Here is a 17139-nt window from a genome sequence, read left to right on the forward strand (position 1 = left end):
ACGAAAACATTTCAGATTCAGTTTGTAGGATGTACCTACTAGAGAAGGAACAAAACCTGACCTGTTTCTTTATTCATTCACAGGATGAGGCTGTCACTGGCTCGGCCAGCATTTATTGCTGCGTTTACCCAGAGGGCAGTTAAGAGTCAACCACGTTGCTATAGGTCTGGAGTCCCATGCAGACCAGGCCAGGTAAGGATGGCATTTTCCTTCCCTAAAGGTCATTAGTGAACCACATTGGTTTTTCCAACAATTGACAGTGGAATCCTTGTTGTCACTAGATTATTTTTTCCAGATATTTATTCAATTCACGTTCCAAAATCTGCCGTGATGGGATTCAAACCCGGGTCCCCAGAACCTTATCTGGGTCTCTGGATTAACTGTCTAGCGATAATTTCACTCCGTCATCACTGCCTCTTAGGAAATGTGGCAGGGTGAGTGACCGAGGTATCAGTGGGGCAGCGCATCAGCACTAAAGATCCCACAGTATTGTGGCTCAGTGGTTCGCACTGCTTCCTCAGCAGCAGGGACTTGGGTTTGATTCCACCCTCGGGCAACTGTCTTTGTTGGAGTTGGCACATTCTCCCCAGTGCTGAAAATGTGTTGCTGGAAAAGCGCAGCAGGTCAGGCAGCATCCAAGGAACAGGAGAATCGACGTTTCTGGCATAAGCCCTTCTTCCCATAGTGTCCAGATGCAGTATATGAGGTTTTGGGATGTGCAGGCAAATCTCTGCCTGATGTGAAAAGATCCTTTTGGGAACTTGGACAGATGTCAGAGGGAGGTGTGGCCGCATGTTTTATATCTCCCATGGCGGCAAGGGAGGGTCAAGGATGTGGAGCGTGGGTTGGTGGGAGGGTGTGGACCGAACAAGGAAGGCGCAGCGGGAATGGTCTCTGCGGAACGCAGATAAAGGTGGGGAGGGAAATATGTCTCTGGTGGTGGGGTCTGAGTTTAGGTAGCAGAAATGAGAGGTTAATGTGCTGTATCTGGAGATTAGTGGGGTGGAAGGTGAAGACCGCAGGGATATATTCTTTATTGTGGCTGGAGGGGTGGGGTAAAGGTGCAGGTGCGGGAAGTGGAGGGTATGTGTTGATCAAGTCAGAGGAAATTTACGGTCCTTGAAGTAGGCCTTTCTGGGATGTCCTGGAATAGAATCCAAAGAGATTAAACAAATATATCACAGACAAAAGATTAGCTGGACCAGAGAATAGGACCCCTTAAAGGTCAACAAGGCTGTCTATGGAACCACAGGGAGTGCGAAAGATATGCAAATATTTCACGTCATTTTTACTGGAGAAGTGTACGGAAGCTCGAGAGTTTGGAGAAATAAACAGTGATAACTTGAAAAGTGTCCATGTTACAGAGGAGGTGGTACTGGATGTCTTAAATCGCATCAAGGTGGATAAAGCCCTGGAAAATGATCAGGTGTATTCTGTAACTTTCTGGAAATCTAGTGAAGTGATTGTTGGGCCTCTCCTGAGGTAAAAGTGAGGTCTGCAGATGCTGGAGATCAGAGCTGAAAATGTTTTGCTGGAAAAGCGCAGCAGGTCAGGCAGCATCCAGGGAACAGGAGAATCGACGTTTCGGGCATAAGCCCTTCATGAAAAAGGGCTTATGCCCGAAACGTTGATTCTCCTGTTCCCTGGATGCTGCCTGACCTGCTGCGCTTTTCCAGCAAAACATTTTCAGCTCTCCTGAGGTATTTGTATCGTTGATAGCGACAGGTGAGGTGCCATTATTTTAAAAAGGTGGTAAGGAGAGGCCATGGAACAAGAGAACAGTGAGCCTGAAGTCAGTGGCAGGCAAGTTGTTGGAAGGGATTCTGAGGGACAGGATATCAATCTATTTTGAAAAGATAAGGAATGACAGGGAGAGTCAATGTGGTTTTGTACATGCACAATTGTGTCTCACTAACTTGACTGAATGTTTTGAAGTGACAAAGAAAATTGATTAAGCCAGGCGGTGAACGTTGTTTATATGGACATTCAACAAGGTTCCACAAAGCAGACTGGTTAGCAGGGTTAGATAACATGGCATGCAGGGAGAGCAAGCCATTACAAAACTGCCTTGAAGGAAGGAGACAGAGGATGATGATGGAGGGTTGCTTTGCGGACTGGAGGCCTGTGAGGAGCAATGTGCTGCAAGGATGGATATTGGGCCCTTAAATAAATGACTTGGATGTGATTATATGAGGTATGGTCAGTAGGTTTACAGAAGACACCAAAATTGGAGGTGTCGTGGACAGTGAAGAAGGTTAGTTCAGAATGCAACAGGATCTTGATCAGATAGGCCACTGGGGCGAGGAATGGCAGACGGAGTTCAATTTAGATAAATGTGAGTTGTTGTATTTTGGAAAGGCAAATCAGGGCAGGACTTATAAACGTAATGGTAAAGTCCTGGGGAACATTGCTGTACAAAGAGACCTTGGAGTGCAGGTTCATAGTTCCTTGAAAGTAGAGTCACAGGTAGGCGGGGTAGTGAATACAGCATTTGGTACCCCCCCCCCCCCCCTCCCCCGTTATTGGTCAATGCATTGAATGCAGCTGTTGTGATGTCATATTGTGGCTGGACAGGGCACTGATTAAGGCTCTTCTGGAATTCTGTTTTCAGTTCCAATCTCCCCGTTCTTGGAATAATGTTGAGAAACTTGAAAGGGTTCAGAAAATATTTGCAAGGATTTTGCCAGGGTTGGACGGTTTGAGCTATTGGAAAAGGCTTAATAGACTGGGACTATTTTCCCTGGAGAGTTGGAGGCTAAGAGGTGATCTTATAAAATCATGAAGGGCATGGATAAGGTGAGCAGTCAGGGACTTTTTCCCAAGTTCGTTGGGTCCAGAACTAGATGGTACAGGCTTAAGGTAAGATGGAAAATATTTAAAAGGGATCTAAGGGGCATCTTATTCATGTTGAGGGCATTGCAAGTATGGAATGAACTGCCAGAGGAAGTGTGGAAGCTAGTACAATTGCAGCATTTAAAAGGCATTTGATTGGGTATATGAAGAGGAAGGTTTTAGAGGGATAAGTGTGAACCGCTGGCAAATGGGACTCCATTAACACTCTCCGTTATTGGTCAAAGCATTGAATACAGAAGCTGGGACGTCATACTGTGGCTGGACAGGACGTTGATTAAGCCACTTCTGGAATTCCGTTTTCAGTTTGAATTTCCCCGTTCTGGGAAGGATGTTATGAAACCTGAAAAGGTTTGGATAAGATTTACAAAAACGTTGCCAGGATTGGAGGATTTGGCCTACAAGGAGAGGCTGAATAGGCTGGGGCTATTTTATCTGGAGAGTCAAAGACTGAGAGGTGACTTCATGGAGATTTATAAAATCACGAGGGGCATGGATAAGGTGAGCATCTGGCGTCCTTTTCCCTCAGGTTAGGTGCGTCCAAAACGAGAGCACATGGGTTGAAGTTGAGAGGGCAAAGATTGAAAAGGGATCTAAGTGGCAACGTTTTCAAGCTGAGTGTGGTGTGTGTATGGGAGGGGCTACCAGATGAAGTAGTGGAGGCTGACAAAATCACAACATTTAAAAGGCTTCCAATTGGGTACATGAATAAGAAGGGTTTCGATGGATACAGGCCAATAGATGGTAAATGGGAATCCATTAGTTTAGGATTCCTTGTTGGCACGGACGACTTGGACCGAAGGTCTGTTTCTTTGATCTTAATAAATTAAGATGCATTTCTCTATTTTGTGCAGAGCTAGCTGAAGCACAGATAATTATCCTTGGAGCTGAGAAGGTGAAGCAGTGATTTCGATCTGTTGCAGATTTGGTTCCAAGGTCTTGAATTTGCAGAGAGAGAGGAATTGTTAACACTGTCACAATTTTTAGTAACTACTTGCAAGTAATTGGCAAATAATACAAGGTGAAAATGTGAACACTATTTTACTCAGTAAGTTCTGAGCATCTGGGACAGCCTGAACGACACAGATTCAGCAGGTATTCTGAAACAGACTTGGAATTTACTTTGTAAGGAAAGATTTGGGGGGCTGTGGGCACATGGGAGGGGACTTGGGACAGACTTGCAGCATCTACAGAGGGAGAGAGTACAGCCCCAATGGGCTGAATAGCCCCCAGGCCCTGTGCTCTGTGATACTGCCCCATTCACTGTGAATTATGAAGCTCATCCCAGGGCAGAGAGAGGGATTAGCCCTCCACTCTCATCACAATGGGGCCCGGCTGATTGACGGCAGCTCTAGACCAATGGGAGGAGAGTCTGTGTGGTCCTGCAGCCAATGGGATTGAATGAAGGGTGTGGCCAGCAAGACAACAACTGTCCATGAGCTGTGCAGGTGCAGTGTCACTGTTTGGGGTTGGGAGAGACAGCAGAGACTGTGACAGAGGCTGTTGGACCTGAAATACAAACTCCCAGTAAATTAAAACCAAAAGAACTACGGAGGATGTGAATCAGAAACAACAACCAGGAGGTTCTGGAAAAGCTCAGCAGGTCTGGCAGTATCTGTGAAGAGAAATCAGAGTTAAAGTTTAAGATCCGGTGTCCCTTCCACAGAACAGATGTTACTGAGAATAAATGTCAGTTTATGTGCAGAAAATAGTGTGGGGGGAAGGATAAAAGGAGTAAAGGATAGGTGGGGATAGAGTGAGAAGAACAGTTGGAAAAAGGATAACCATCTGGCTGGGGGAGGGTGACTAGCTGTTCATGGAGACTGTTAGTGGCTAACCATAGGCAGTGTGTAATGGCAGGCTGTGAGAACAAGGCCTGGTGTGTGGGGTAGGGGGCTACGACATGACGTTGTTAACCTATGGTTAGCCACTGTCTCCATTGTAAGCTGTTGCCCACCGATATCACTCCATGATTGAAGCTGCCAAGGACACAAACCTTTGGAATATCCTCCCGAACCCCCTCTGTCCGCCTTAAAGATGTATCTAAAAATCGTTCTCTTTAATCAATGTTTCCATCATTCATGAAGCATTGTTGGAGATTTGTCAGTGTGAAAGGCTCCATACAATGCAGGTAGTTGTTGTTATTGTCTGACATCAGGAGAAACATGGATGAGCCCTCTCTTTCTCACACCTGATGAACAGCAGCAAAAGCAGGAAGCAGTGAGCATGCTCCAGCGCACAATGGGCCTCGGATTATTGATGTCAGCGCAGGACCAATAAGAGTGGGCGAACGGGGGCGAGAGGTGCTAGTTGGGCCTTCAACCAATCGGAGTGAATGAGGGGCGGGACTATACTCAACCACGTGATAAACTTCACTGACAGCACAGTGTTGTTGTGGCCAAGGCATTGGCAATGTGAAGGTGAAGGGCAGGGGAAAGGAAAGACATATTGACCAGGAAGAGAAGGAAATTTTCATGGTATGGGATGAGAGGTTTTACAGAACTTAGTGCACATTCTAAAACGCACATTTGAAAATCCCAAATTCTGCACCATTTTCCCTCCCTATAATGCATTTTGCACTCCCTGAAATATCAACTGTGTGTTTCTCCCTCCACAGATACCAATGATCAGTGCCAAAGCCCCATTGCCTGTGGAGAAGGTGATGTTTGACTTCCTTGTACAGCTGCAGTTCGTGTGGTGAAGGTGCTCCCACAATGTGTTTGGGTAAGAGCTGTTTTAGATTATTCACTCAGCGACAGTGAAGAGTTTACAATGTATGTGCAAATCATCAACAGTTTTTTTTAATCATGTTTATAATTCCACAGAAATACTATTGAGAACTTCTGACATAAGGCCACAGATGGGAATATTAGGTCAGGTGATCAAAAGAATTGCCAAATAAACAGGTTTTCAGGAATACCTTAAAGGGGAAAAGCTGGTCTGAGAGGGTTAGGATGGGAATTCCAGACCGTGTTATCTTGGTAACAGTAGAAACAGCTGGACAGTTGAAGCAATGAATAAACACATCGTTGGGAGTCTGAAAGAAAATGAGTTGTCGAGGTCTCACAGGTTGTGTGGTGCAGGGAGACAGGGATGTTCACAGCCAGAATTTACATCAAAGGTGAGAATTTTAAATTGTTGCTTGTTAATAGGAGCCTTTTGATGGATCAACAAGTTTTGGTACAAGTGAGCACTTGGGCAGTAGGGTTTTAGATACTCTTGAGATTACATGTAAGTTGAATGTGGGAGATTGGCCAGGAGTGTGTTTGGATAATGAAGTCTGGAGATAACACAGGGATAGACGAGTATTTCAGTAAATGAGCTGAGACTAGGGTGGAGTTGGGTGATGTCACTAATGTAGGAATAGTGCTTTTGGAGTTTGGCTGCTCCTCCTCTTCATCACTCCCCCTCGCCAATTCACAGATATTGTTCCTTGTTCTATCTGTCTGTCTTTTCTGGTTATGTCCTTCTCTCCCATTCTGCTGCAAACTAATATTTGACCCCACCGTTGTTGGAAAAACCTGCTCCATCCCAACTCTCCCTTTCCTTTCTTAATTCCTTGTATTTGGTGTCCCTTAAGGATCTCTCCTCGGTCCCTCCTGTTTCTCATCTACACACTGCCAGGAGGTGATATCGCCCAAAAGCACCGTGTTAGGTTTCACATGTACTTTGACACTGCCCAGCTCTCCCTCACCATCATCGCTCTCCATTACTCAGTTATCAAACTGCTCATCACGCTCCCACTACGCGATTGGCTGCAATTTCCTGCAACGGAACGTTGCAATGGTTAAAGCCATTGTCTTCAGTTGCTATTACAAATTACTTTCCCTTATTGCTGAGCCCCTCCCTCCCACTGGGAACTATCTGAGACAGAACCGCACCCTTCACAATATTGCTCTCATATCTGATCCCAAGATGACCTTCTGATCAGACATCTACACAATCACAAACACCAGGAATTTCAATCTCTCAAAATGTTGCTTATCTCTACCTCACCCCAGATCCATTGCTACTGAAACCCCTGACCTGTGTCAGTGTTGCCTTAAACTTGACGAATCCAAAACATAACCCGTGATTCTGTGAGTGTCCCAGAATCTGGTTCCAGACTCCCTCATGATGGGAAACATCCGCTCAGTATTTACCCTGTCAAACTCCTTAAGAATCCTACATGTTACAATGCGACCACCTCTCATTCTTCCCAAATCCAGTAAGTAGAGACCCAATTTCTTCAGCCTTTTCTTAAAAGATAATCCCTGCAATCCAGGGTTTATCCCAGTCAATTTTCTGTGAAATGCCTCTGATGAAATGACACATTTCCTTAAATAAAGGGACCAAAACTTCTGCCATTACTCCAGATGTGGTCTCACTCGCACTTTATAAAGTTACTCTCAGGTATATACTCCAAACAACTCCGTTTAAACTTGCAAAGATGTTGTTGGAAATGCTCAGCAGGTCATGCAACATCTGTGAAGAAAAATCAGTTAAAGTTTCGGGTCTGGTCACCCTTCCTCAGATACATTAACTCTAATTTCTTTTCACAGATGCTGCTAGACCTGCTGAGCTTTTCCAGAAACTTCTGTTTCTCTTCCTGGTTTACAGCATCTTCAGTTGTTTCGGTTTTCATATCCTTTAAACTTACCATCTCTCCTCTAGAATTTGTCATTTCCACCTTGGAAAAAAGATTCATATATGTTTGGTCTCCCCAACCTGGGAAAAACGAAACCATGACTAGTCACCCGATCATTGCTCCTCATAATTTTATAAAGATCGATAAAGCCACCTAAAGTGTCCAGTGCTGCAGGGAAATAGGCTCAGCCTATTCAGCCTCTCCCTATAGTTCAAATGTTCCAATACTGGCAACACCCTAGTAAAACTTTTCTGAACTCTTGCAAGTTTCCCAACATCTTTCCTATAGCAGGGAGACTGGAATTGAAAGCAGTATGGGACTCCAAAAGTGGCCGAGCCAATAAACTATACAACCGAAACATGATCTCCCAACTCCTATCCTCAATACACTGCCCAATAACAGCTAGCATACCGCACACCACCTTCACTGACCTGTCTACCTTCAACCACACTTTCAAGGAACTATCAACCCACACTGCATGGTCTGTTTGTCTGTCAACACTTCCCAGGAACTTGTCATTAAGAGGTTGAGTCCTATTCTTGTAACATCTTTCTGAAATCAGGGAGAGCACAATTGAATGCAGTATTCTAAAACTGGCCTCACCAATGCCCTACTCAGCCACAACATGACCTCCTAATCCCTATACTCAGTGACAGGATCCCTACAGTGTGGAAGCAGGCCTTTCGGCCCATGAGACCATACCAACGATCGGAACAGCATTCCACCCTAACTCTGTAACCTACCATTACCCAAAGCTAATCCAGCTAACCTGCATGTCTTTGGATTTGTGGGCGGAAATTAAGAGCACCCAGAGGAAGCCCACGCAGACACACAGGGAGAATGTGCAAACACCACACAGAGAGTGGAATCGAATCGAACCAGCACATTCCATTCAATGTTAGTGTCCCAAATGCCACTTTCAGCACCTGATCTCCCTGAAACTCTACTTTCCAAGAACTATACAGTTGTTCTGAGCCCTCCAGAGGGAATTAAGGTGAGGAGGAGAAAACAGGAACAGGGTTGAGTTTTAGATCTATAAAATAACTCTCCATCTTCCCCTCTGTTCCCCCCGTCTCTCCCGCTCTGTCTGCTCCCCCCCTCCGTCTCCCCCCACTCTGTCCATCCCTCCCCTCTGTCTGCCTGTTTTATCACCCCCCCCCCCCCGTCGGCCTGTTCCCCCTTTCTGTCAGCCTCCCCCCGTTCCCCCTGTCTGTTCCCCTCCTCTCTAATCCCACTTTATGTCCCCACCCGTCTCTGTGCCGCCCTCCCTGTCACCCCCCTCTTTCCCCAGCCATTGCTATCTCACCCCTCTCCCCAGCCATTTCTGTCTCACCCCTCTCCCCAGCCATTTCTGTCTCACCCCTCTCGATCCACACACCCCCTGTCTGCCTACCCTCCCTCCCAGTCCCCTAGTTCTGTACTCCCCCCACTGCAGGGCAAATATCTTGTCTATTTACCGTATCCATGCCCAGCCTGATTTTATAAATCTCTTTCAGGTCACCATTCAGCCTCTGACGCTCCAGGGAAAACAACCTATCCAACCCTGGCAACATGCTATAATTCTTTTCTGATCTCTTTAAAGTTTAAGAACATCCATCTGATAGGAAGGAGAACAGAATGATATGGAATATTGATTCAGCAACTTTTGTAATGTCCTGTACAGCCGCAATATGACCTTGCAACCCCTATACTCAATGCTCTGACCAAGAAAGACAAGCAGACCAACTGCCGTCTTCACTATCCTATCTACTTGCTACTCTACTGTCAATGAACTATGAACCTGCACTCTTTATTTAGCAGCACTCCCCAGGAACTTGCTATTAACTGTATAAATCCTGCTAAAGTTTGCTTTTCCAAAATGCAGCAGCTCGCATTTTTCTAAACTGAACTCCTCAGTCCATTCACCCATCTGATCCAGATCCTCTTGTACTCTGAGGTAATCTTTTCACTGTCTACTACACCTCCCATTTTGGTGTCACCTGCAAACGTACTTACAATACCTCTTATGTTCACATCCAAATCATGGATATAAATGGCGAAATTTTGTGGATCCAGCACCGATCCTTGTGACACTCCACTGGTCACAGGCCTCCAGCCTGAAAAGCACCCTCTGCCTTCTACCTTCGGGCCAGTTCTGTACTCCATGCGATCTAACCTTGCTGACCAGTCTCCCATGGGGAACCTTGTCAAACACGTTACTGAAGTCTACGTAGTCCATATCCATGCTCTGACCTCAGCAATCCTCTTTGTTACTCCTTCAAAAAAACTGAGTCAAATTCATGAGATATGATTTCCCATGCACAAAGCTGTTATTAGTATCCAGGATTTAACTCTGTACATTGGGGTCTGCGTTGCCCAGTTATAGGTGTTAATATTCTTGATGAAATTCAAGTACACCAGCATTTTGTCAGTGACTCTGTATTGAGTCTTGTTAATGTCACCAATACAGGTGAGTTCCTTTTGAAAGGCAGTGCCTGTATCCCTTGTCCACCTGGAAATAATGTAAGTGTCGTTACTTCTGGACTACGAGGATCAGGCTCAGAGTTGAGTAACAGCATCTTTGAAGAGGCTGATTAGTAAACCTGCCCAAGCCACCAGGCCATTCTATCTCCCACCTGTCCCTGCCTGAGCCTCCAAACAGAACCTTCCTGTAGTTTCTCTCCTGTCAGACTCTCCCATTGCTTAATTTGTCCAGTATCCCCTCCTGCTGCTGCACTGATCCTGTCCCTCACTGACCTGTCCATCCCTCAGTGTCCTCCGCATTCATTCATTGTTAACAATCCCATTGACCCAGTCCTCCAGCCCCGCCCCCTTCCCGTCGATAGAGACGGCTCCGTGGTTAGCACTGCTGCCTCACAGCAGGTACCCGGGTTCGATTCCAGCCACGGTGACTGTGTGGAGTTTGCGCATTCTCCCCGTGTCTGAGCGGGTTTCCTTCGGGTGCTCCGGTTTCCTCCCACAATCCAAAGATGCCCAAGTCAGGTGAATTGGCCATTCTAAATTGCCCATAGTATTAGTTACATTAGTTAGGGGGAATGGGTCGGTCTGGACTTGTTTGGCCGAAGGACCTGTTTCCATACTGTAGGGATTCTGATATATTGGGCAGCAGCTGCTGTCAATCACCCGGACTCCTGTATGATCGGGATCACGTGCTGTAGGAGGGCAGACCAGTGCATGGGTGCAGTGCTGGCAACTGTGGGAGCATGCGCAGTATAGGTCAGTGCCTGGGAAGGAGGCTGTGGGTGTGAGGGATTAATCTATCATTAGCAGCTTCATCCCTCTGGGAGCAGGACCCAGAGTAATGGTCCTTTTCTTGCTACCCTGACATGTGATCAGACTATCAGTGGTGCAGCGTTTTGCAGAAAGTTATCAGAACTCTTTTGTGAAGATTCAGGGTTGTTATGGAAAGGGACAAGGATGGGTCTGCAATTAGAATTCTAATTTGGCTCATTTTAGTAAGATGGGTCTTGGCCAGAGTGTGCAGGAAGCAGTGTCTGCAGGATGGTTCTCATCAGGAGTTAGGAAACTGAATTCGAAGAGAGAGTGTGTGAGAACTGGGTGTGGAGGAAAGGAGTGGGGGAATTGGTTTGGATTTCAGTTCATAGAAGAGAGAAATTGTGAGACTGAGGTTTAAAGCTTTGGGGGAACAAGGAAACTACAGTTTAATCTACAATTGTCTTATGAATTTCCATCCTGTATTAACAGTGGTAACTTGGGTGCTCTGTTGTATGGTACTGAAAGGGTGGATTTGCGGATGAGAAATACAAATTGAACTTCATGTTCAGATCTGATCGTTACTTGAGCCGTGCCGATCTGAATATCATTGGCCTTTTCATCTGGAAGGAGAGGTGTGTATTCTGTCCGTGGGCGAATATTTCAAATCTCAGTGTGACTGCAAAAGTACTGAGACACAGCCAAGTCCATGTCAGCATGGTGAGTGTGGAGAGAGATTTCATTTGTTTTTGAAAGTCTGAAAAATCATGGCACATTTCCCAGGAACAATTAAGACACAACTTTGCTTTGTAGAAGGATTAACCATGCAACCAGAAAGAGACAAGGCTACCTGCACCATGGGAAACACTATGAAAACGGGATTGTTGTAAAGGAGTTCATTCTCGATCATGGATTGTAATCCATTGGCGTTGTCACGTCGTTTCCAGTGCCGTGGGGAAATACTTGAAATATGATGAATGTAATGTAGGTTTCAGTTATTAAACTGTAAAAATTGCAGAACAATTTACAAGGATGTTGCCAGGGCTCAGGGGTCTGAGTTATAGGGAGAGGTTGGACAAGTGAGGATTTTATGTTTAGAGCAGAGGAAACTGAGGGGGCTCTTTTCTAGAAGTGTATAAGACCATGAGAGGCATGGATAAGGTGAATGCACTCAGTCTTTTTCCCAGGAACTCAAGGATTGGACGGCTTGATTGGATCAGTTTAAGGTTAGAGGAGAAAGAATAAAAGGGAAGCTGAGGGGCAACTGTTTTACACAAAGGGTGGTATGTATACGGAATGAGCTGCCAGTGGAAGTGGTTCAGGCAGGAACACTCACAACAGGTAAAAGACATTTTGAGAAATACATGGATAGCAAAGGGTTAGAAGCAAATGGTGGAAATGTGTTGCTGGAGAAGCGCAGCAACACATTTCCATCTCTGACTCCAGCATCTGCAGACCTCATTTTCTCTTAGAAGCAAATGGGCCAAGTGCCAGGAAATGGGGTTAGTGTGGAAGGACAGTCTGGTCGGCATGGGCGGTTTGGGCGAAAGGGCCTGTCTCTGCTGTAGGCTTCTATGACTCTAAGTGCATTTGCTATTTCTCCCATTAACTCTGTTGGTTTCCTGGGATGTATTCCATTTGGGCATCGAGACTTGTCTACCTTTAGCTCCATTAGCTTGCCCAGCTCTAACTCTTTCACGATAATGGTTATTATCTAGGTCCTCACCTTCCTCAGTCTCCTTATCAATTACTGGCATGTTCTTCGTATCCTCCACTGTGAAGACTGACTGCTGTGTTCTCATATTCCTGAACCCTGCTGGATAGGAATAACTAGGCACAGAACTCTGATTGGTCTTCTTTGAGTCTTTATTGATGAGACATGGCAGTTACCTGGATAGTGTACATGCAGAACACCTCCAGGCAGCATCAGGTAACTCCACGCCTGTCCGATGTGCCGCTCCCATTCTTATACCTTTGTGGTTTGTGGTTTTGAATGGACGCTGTCTCTCAGTATTCTCTCCATGGCAACGGCAGTTAGAAAGTCTAGTTCAGTTCAGCACTTTGTGGTTAAACCACACACCCCTCCCCCACGCCCCCGTGGCTCCCTCAAGTATCTGACAGGTGCTTCAGTTTCAGTGGGGTATCTATCAGGATACTGATGTGGAGGAGCCGGTGTTGGGGTGCGGTGAACAAACTTATAAATCACACAATACCAGGTTATAATCCAACAGGTTTATTTGGAAGAACAAGCTTTTGGGGTGTGCTGTGATTTGTAACTTGATCAGGATTATCTCTATGGTAACAGTTAAGTGCTTCAACAATTACAGAGGCCATATGTTCCCCACACAATAGGTTCCCCTCTAGCAGTGTAAACTGCTATTCTGGCCCTGGGGATAGGTATTAATCACTTTTCTCCCCCAATCCCATCTCGCTTTCTGTTGATCTTTAAAGTTTTTCTAATCTCCTTGGTCTTTGGCAATTTGTATGCATTTTATTTCAGTTTGATAGACTCTCTTATTTCCTGGGTAAAACCAATGACTGCAGATGCTGGAAACCAAATTTTGGATCAATGGTGCTGGAAGAGCACAGCAATTCAGGCAGCATCGAGGAGCTTCAGCAAAACCGACGTTTCGGGCAAAAGCCCTTCATCAGGAATCGATTTTGCTGAAGCTTCTCTTATTTCCTGAGCCACCTATGGCAGATTATTCCTTTTCCTACAGTCCTTCTTTTTCCCTGATATATACTTTTGCTGAGCACTTCAAAAAATTGCTTTGATATTACCCCACAGTCCGTCAACTTTCCCACCGTAAAGTCTTTGTTTCCAGTCTCCATTAGCCAACTCCTGCCTCATCCTATTGTAGTCTTATTGTAGTTTAAGCACTGGATCTTGGGAGTGAATCTATTCTTCCAGCTTTCCATCTGTGTTCTAAGTTCAATCAGACTTATCTGAAGTCTTTTATCAGATTACGAGGGGAGGCGATGTTTCCTGGGTGTTTTGGTTTTCATTGTCAGTGACCTTGGCTTTGTAATAAAGTACAGGATATATATTCACAACAGCGTACTCTGGACGCTGCCAATGTACAACGCAATCTAAAACCATAAATCACTGTCTTCCCTCAGTTTAAAATTCCTCACTATCTAAGCTTGGAATGCTAATCCACCTGACTATCTGTCATTTTCCGAAAATCTCCTTTGGTGAAGGTGGTGATTTTTGGATTCAGCATTCCAGTTATTACTGTAAGAAGATAAGCACTGGGCACAGGAGAACCAGCCCCACTATTTAATATGGTGATGATTGAGCTCACATCGGTCTCAGCTGGATTTTCCCGCCTGCTCTCTCTCACCCTTAATCTCATTGCAAATTCAACATCTGTATCTCTTCATTAAATTGGCTCATTTTCCTGGCATTCACTGCATTTTGAATAGGGAATTCCACAGATTCGCAACACATCGAGACAAGTACATTCTTCCTCATAGGAATAGAATAGAGTCTCTATAGTGCAGGAATAGAGTCTCTATAGTGCAGGAATAGAGTCTCTATAGTGCAGAAACAGAGTAATCATCGAGTCCACACCAACCCTATGATGAAAATCGCATTCAGACCCACTCGTTCCCTGTAACATTGCGTTTCCCATGGCTAATTCTCTAACTGGCACGTGCATGGACACTGTGAGCAATTTAGCATGGGAAATCCACCTAACCTGCGCATCCTTGGACTGTGTGAGGAAACTGGAGAACTGCACGAAACCATGCAAACATGGGGAGAATGTGTAAACTCCACACAGTCGCCTAAGGTTCCTGACGCTGTGAGGCAGCAGTGCTAGCCACTGAGCCACCTCTTCTTAAAGCCTACTGCACCTTAATAACCTCCCTATCCCCCAATTGGCTGAATCTATGTTCCTTACGTCAGAAATCAGGTTGTCTAAGCGGATGTCACAGTAAATCCAAGTGACAGCCCACATGTCCCATGTGTCTGAATGGGAATCCGATGCACAACATCCTCCATCCCACACTTTTCATTCATGTTCCAGAGACAGGGCTCCAGTGCCTGCATGAGGACTGCAACTCCCAAATTCCGAGGCAGGGACCACACGTCTGTGGGGAAACCTGGCACTGCACACGTACAGAATGTGGGTGAGTTTTGGAGCATGTGCTTTGGGGTAACTAGTGGAAAGTATTTCACACTGTGATTGTCTGGAGGAGGAACGTATTTGCTTGTAGTATTGATCTGTTGGAGGATCAAAGTGTCACCACACCCACATGGGACCAAGTTACATTCCCAACTTGTCATAACACTGGAATCAACCAATGAGAAGCAAAGGATGTGAACCATTCTCCCAGACTGCAGGTTCCTGTTCTGTCCAAGATCTGCCATCTCCCTTTCTGTTTCCTTTTGTTTCATTCTGCTGTTACATTATTGACTTGCACCAACTGAGGGAAAGGAAGTGAACCCAGAAAGGGTGCAGAGTCTAACCAGGAAGGGAAGTGGTGGCATAGACCTGTTTATCAACAACTCCATGAGAATGGGGAGGGTGTACATTAGGGGATAGTAGAGTCAGAATGGTGGGAGAGAGTAAGTGGGCTGGAGGGTTACAGCTTTTGGCGTAGAAAGTGGAAAAAGATATTCCAGAGAAACTAGAATTGTCTGCTCTGAATTTCTAATCTGTACATATTCCTTTATACAGGGTGTTAGATAGTGAAGATTTGCAGACTGAAATCTCAAAATCATGTGCAGATCGTGATAAAGTTAACCAGAATTTGAAGAACCAAAGATGGAGAATCACTCGGCCAAAATCCTGCAACACTCTCCTCACGGCATTGTCGGTCTATCTGCGCCAAATGGACTGTGAATGGTACAAGACAGCAGCTCACAACCATCTTCTCAAGGATAACGAGAGATGGGGAATAAATGCTGGCTGAGCCAGTAATGCCCATATCCTGGAAACGGTTTCTATCTCTAGTTGCTGAAACCCAATTGATGTTACTGCAGGATGAAGAGGGACGCTGAGTGCATCCTCCAGGAGGCAGCACCATCACATTACCCCTGCCTACACCCACACAGTAACACAACAACGCCACTGGAACAAAAGGCAGTGAAGCCAAAGAAGGACTTAGATATAGTTCTTCGAGTTAAAGTTATGAAAGGAGATTGGAACACAGCAGGATCAGGAGACTGAGCTTCATGGCTAGCTGTTTCCCTTTGAATGGTGGAGCAGGATTGAAAGGCTGAATGGCCTCCTGCTGCTATCTCCCAGGTAGGTATAAAGCTAAGGAGTCCGGGTAGAAAGAAGTCGGCATGGCAGGGATTCTCCAGGAGATTGCACCTCCACATCAGTTTTCAGTGAGGGATGGTTTGATGGATTTTATTTAACATTTGTCTTTAACACAAGATTTGTGAATTTGGTTTTAAAATATTGTAGCTATTTATTCCAAAATAAATAAAACTAAAAGAAAGGAAATGAAACTATCTGAATATAACAGTTTGTAAAAATTTCAAACGCACTGTAAAACAAAATCCTGTCTATTCACGGGCACCATCACTTTCCAGTTACTTAAACTCCAGGGAAGTATTCCCTCCCCATCTGAAACTTTGGTTTGATTTAACTGCTTTTCAGTTCTCCTTCTGTGAGCTGTGAAGTGTTCTTTTTCCCCCCATTTCTCCTACCCAGAAGTGTTATCTCACACAGCTGAGCAACATACCCACGTTCATCATTACACCATTTTGGGTTTTGTTAATATATAATTACCAGCAGTAATCCACCCGTGTAACCAATTGAATATTTACAAACAAAGCCCATTACGGGCAAAGCAACCCATTACAAATGACAGAGTGGGAATGGACCAAATTTGTGGGCGGCACGGTGGCACAGTGGTTAGCACTGCTGCCTCACAGCGCCAGAGACCCGGGTTCAATTCCCGCCTCAGGCGATTGACTGTGTGGAGTTTGCACGTTCTCCCCGTGTCTGCGTGGGTTTCCTCCGGGTGCTCCGGTTTCCTCCCACAGTCCAAAGATGTGCAGGTCAGGTGAATTGGCCATGCTAAATTGCCCGTAGTGTTAGGTAAGGGGTAAATGTATGGGTGGGTTGCGCTTCGGCGGGGCGGTGTGGACTTGTTGGGCCGAAGGGCCTGTTTCCACACTGGAAGTAATCTAATCTAATCAAATCAAAGTAGGGTTAGGGGTGAGGGGGCAGCAGTGGAGATAAAGCACTGTATCCCCTGCGATGCCCACGTCTATCTAAAGGCATCGAGAGCATTGATACATACCACATGCTCCTTCTCAAAGGGCACCCTGCTTTATCCTTAATCATAGAATAGCCTTTATCCTCAATCATAGAATAGAATCCCAATAGTGTGGCATGAGAGAATTGGCCCATCAAACCCCACCAACCATCTAAAGAGCATCCCACCTGGAGCACTCCATCCTTGTAACACTGCATTTCCCCATGGCT

At 45.5% G+C, this 17139-nt stretch overlaps 1 long non-coding RNA gene across 6 annotated transcripts in view; it reads left to right on the top strand.

Annotated features, from left to right (window-relative positions):
• Positions 1 to 14826, top strand: part of LOC148139873 (uncharacterized) — a 38338-nt gene extending 23512 nt beyond the window's left edge. For all 6 annotated transcript variants that reach the window (XR_015753394.1, XR_015753393.1, XR_015753392.1 and 3 more), the window contains 3 exons: positions 84 to 192; positions 5468 to 5574; positions 14722 to 14826. This is a non-coding gene — a long non-coding RNA (uncharacterized LOC148139873). The remainder of the gene's footprint in view (positions 1 to 83; positions 193 to 5467; positions 5575 to 14721) is intronic.
• The last annotated feature ends 2313 nt before the right edge of the window (positions 14827 to 17139 follow it).

The sequence above is a fragment of the Chiloscyllium plagiosum genome, unplaced genomic scaffold (genome assembly GCF_037043375.1).
Source record: "Chiloscyllium plagiosum isolate Xiang-an unplaced genomic scaffold, Cpla_swu_hap1 HiC_scaffold_37, whole genome shotgun sequence".
Lineage (NCBI taxonomy): Eukaryota > Metazoa > Chordata > Chondrichthyes > Orectolobiformes > Hemiscylliidae > Chiloscyllium > Chiloscyllium plagiosum.